The following is a 4,248-nucleotide window of genomic DNA, read 5'->3' as shown; positions in this document are numbered from 1 at the left end:
GCAGCACAATCCTTTTTACTTAATCAAAAGTTGAAGCTACTGAATTTCCAAGGAAATGAGAGTGATTTAATAAGCTAATATCTATATAATATAGTCATTTAATGTGATGCCTCAAAAATACTTAATGGTTTAGAAAATTGTATTTCATTCATTATTAAGTTAAAAATTGGTGACACAGAAAATATTGTATGAAGTCTCATTTTTCTGGAAATGTATACATGTAAACATGAATAAGAAAAGAGTTATTTGCACTAAAACATCATTATTGGTAACCTGAATGGGAGCTACTTGATTTTTTCCACTTATTGTCTTTTTCTGGATATTTGCATTTTCTAAATATTTGGTAATAAACTATAGGAAAGTTATGACCAACCTAGATAGCATATTCAAAAGCAGAGACATTACTTTGCCAACAAAGGTCCGTCTAGTCAAGGCTATGGTTTTTGCAGTGGTCATGTATGGATGTGAGAGTTGGACTGTGAAGAAGGCTGAGCACCAAAGAATTGATGCTTTTGAACTGTGGTATTGGAGAAGACTCTTGAGAGTCCCTTGGACTGCAAGGAGATCCAACCAATCCATTATAAAGGAGACCAGTCCTGGGTGTTCATTGGAAGGACTGATGTTGAAGCTGAAACTCCAATATTTTGGCCACCTCATGCAAAGAGTTGACTCATTGGAAAAGACTCTGATGCTGGGAGGGATTGGGGGCAGGAGGAGAAGGGGACGACAGAGGATGAGATGGCTGGATGGCATTACTGACTCAATGCACATGAGTTTGGGTGAACTCCCGGAGCTGGTGATGGTCAAGGAGGCCTGGTGTGCTGCGATTCATGGGGTCACAAAGAGTTGGACATGACTGAGCGACTGAACTGAACTGAACTGACAGTTATACTAAGGAAATAAAAAGGAGCAGCCTTTATTATCAAATATCTGAATGGTCAAAATGAAACAATCTGTAAACAATTCCACTGATATGCAATTTTTATTGACCCTTGACTTTAATTCCTAAGATAGCAGATTATGGAGCTTCCCAGGTCCTACTAGTGATAAAGAACCTGCCCACCAATGCAGGAGACATAAGAGACACAAATTTGAACCCCAGGTTTGGAAGATCTCCTGGATGAGGGCACAACAACTCAAAAGTATTCTTACTTGGAGAATCCCATGAACAAAGGAACCTGGTGAGCTACAGCCCACAGGGTCACAAAGAGTCAGATACTATTGAACCAACTTAGCATGCAGCAGATTTATGTATTTTTTTTTTGATTTATATTTTAATTTATGCTCTCTGTCTTTAGATTTAGGCTAAGTTTTCTTGTAACAAAATTTTGAACTGTATTCCCTAGGAAATGTATACTGAAGAAAGATAATTTCAAGACTGAGAAAACATTTGGGAAATGCAAGGATTTTCTGCTTTCATAGTGAATGGAAAATTTTCTTCAGTGTACCAGCATTGAATCAGCGTTCACTTCAGGCTACATCAATCCATGGCTGCAATTTGATCATTAGATGGAACTCTTTTATTGATTTATATTGCTCGAAGCCACTAAAAACCATAGGCTGCCAAATGTTTTGTTAGAGATCACATTTGAGAGGTGGAGTCTTAGTTCAGAGTATAAAAAGCAGTTGTGACTTGGGGATTTTGTTTTCTTTTCTTTGCTTAAAGCAAACACTGTAAGATCTGCTAATGGATATGATTTATTGGTGAAGTGTTAAGAAGTAGTCATTTTGTCTTCGTCTATAGACTTTGTAGTGATTTTTTTTTTTACTTTAAATTTCATCAGCTTCCTTTCAATATATCAGGAGTCAGGAGGGATGTTTTTCGTTCAGTTCTCCCTAACTAGGAGCAGAACAGAATAGGTCCAACAATGATTAGGCTGGTTTCTAATAGGAAAGAATTGTTGGCTAAAACCATTTATCCTCCCAGTATATTATTTTTGTTATCTTACGTGATTTTCAATATCTTACTTTATTAACTATCATTCTTCTGCCACATCTATGGTTGTGTGAGTTTTCCTGTAATAAAATAACCATGTCCTAATCTGTGTTATGTTACAATGTGTGCTGGTACAATATTTCATATAAAGAGTTGAAACTTCATTTATTGCACATTGACTATGTCAGGACTACTGTAGGCAAGAGTCTGCTTGTGTTTACCCTTTCTGTAATTCCATGGATAATTTTCACACACATCTCTATATGAGTATTTAAGCCATTCAATACTGATAATCACTGCAGTATTCTGATACAGTAAATAAATTTTACTTCTAAAGATATTTTTAGTTTAAAATGGCACTTGTATATTACTATATACATTATATATTATTACTATGATTCTTCCAATTAATTGAATAGTTAAACATGCTTTTTTTTTAATAAGAAGTAGGATTTATTGGTGAGCATGGTTAACGAGGGGCTGGCGCTGACGATCTCATGAGTGCAGGGCCTGCCATTTGTCCCGGGGACCACAGTTAAGGATGTACTTGACCCCACAGCTATCTCGGAGGAGCAGATTTTCTGCTACCGCGTTTTCAAATTCATCCTCATTAAACTTAGTAAATCCCCACTTCTTAGAGATGTGCATCTTCTGACTGCTAGGGAACTTGAACTTGTCTCTGCTGGAAGGCTCAATCACATGCGCCTTGTTCTGCAGCTTGGTGTGGATGGACATTATGACTTGGTCAATGTGGCTCCTGGCCACTGTGCCCTGGGGCTTTCCAAAGGCATGGCAAATACCTGTCTGGAGTCTAGACTGGGGACAGCAGACCAGTCAAGAATGCCCACTAGAAAGAGTTGTCTTTAAGATACTGTAGGGCAACCTGTACAGGCAATAGGTTGCAAACCCTACCTAGGATGCTGCTGTTTGCAGCCATTGCACACTGGGCCCCCATGGGGAAAAAGCACAGTTGGCTTAATTGGCTGCAAATAAATATGCTTTTTATATCAGCAGTTATTGTAAAGTGGCTACTGGTGAAGTGAGTCTTATAAGGGATTCTGTACTGGTCATATTGTAAGTAAACAGAAAATAATCCAGCAATTCCAAAGTTGAAACTCAGCAGAAATATTCAGAATTTAAAAAAACAATCCTGTCAATTTTGACTACATCTTTGACCCTCATCAAAATACAAAATACTTCATGTAACAGAATTAAAGTGTTAACTACTCTAAAATTGAGAGGAGAGTAAATGGTTTCATGAGAAAATACACAGAATTATAAAATGCTTGTGATTTTATTATATTCACCTCTGATATAAACCAAAGAGAAATCAAAGATAACAAAAGACAATTTTGTTCCTCATAAAGTGTGACATATTCATGCATTTATCACTGATATTTCAGGATTGGATGAGATACTATCTTGCTCAAAGTTTTAGTGACTGAGGAAATGTCAACGTGGCTGCCATGCTGTGAGACAGACTTGCTATTAAATCTGATGTATTATATTGTAGGGATAAACTGGGGATAAGTTTGACTGGCTAATTAAAACTTTATTCTGTATAAAAGTAAAAAAATAAAAGAGAGTCACTCTTCATTCTTTCATGTTGTTTTCTGACAGTGTGTAGATTACTTCAGACACTAACTTAATCCAACATATGTATATTTTTTTCAATGCAACTCAAGAGGAAGACAAAAATTTGCTTTGAATATGACATTTATATTGCCGGTCCTTGATTTAGATATGCAGAGGTAGCAAGACATGTTAGCTGAAAGTAGAGATCCAGTGCATTTCTAAACATGATGTCCCATTTATGTTCAAGATGACACGGATAGAGTCAATTAGGATAAACAAGTGAGTTCCAAGACAGACTTTTAAGAAAGCTGAAGAGTTGCTTAGTAACCTAATGTTATACTTTATTTCCCAACAGAGCTGTGAGGCTGTCAGAGTAGGTAATGGAATACTCAGAAATGAATCGTCTCATGTGCTCTGTCAAGATTATACTCATTTTTAATATGTTAGACCCCCTCCCACTGTCAGAAGTTGTATATATATGCTCAGTAAAACATATAGTAGGACAGTGATCAGGGAATACGACCTCAAGTTGTGCTTTGACATAAAAATCTTGTTTATTTTCTTTGCATACATTATATTGCTGTAAATCACTGAGCCACATATCTACCAGTACTTTAGGGAAATGTACGTTCAAGTTTTTTATCCTACAGGTTTGCTTGCTATCTCCTTGGGCCCTCTCTGGCAGCACTTACTGCCGTTTGCACCTCCTATACTCTACATTTGAAGAGTCACACGTG

At 36.9% G+C, this 4,248-nt stretch overlaps 1 non-coding gene across 1 annotated transcript; it reads right to left on the bottom strand.

Annotated features, from left to right (window-relative positions):
• Positions 1–2,791: 2,791 nt before the first annotated feature.
• On the bottom strand, positions 2,792–2,925 carry LOC133250139 (small nucleolar RNA SNORA70). Its single transcript, XR_009737249.1, has one exon. It is a non-coding gene; the product is annotated as a small nucleolar RNA SNORA70 (small nucleolar RNA).
• Positions 2,926–4,248: the final 1,323 nt, after the last annotated feature.

The sequence above is a fragment of the Bos javanicus genome, chromosome 6, assembly GCF_032452875.1.
Source record: "Bos javanicus breed banteng chromosome 6, ARS-OSU_banteng_1.0, whole genome shotgun sequence".
Lineage (NCBI taxonomy): Eukaryota > Metazoa > Chordata > Mammalia > Artiodactyla > Bovidae > Bos > Bos javanicus.
This window is presented reverse-complemented; position numbering and strand designations above follow the sequence as displayed.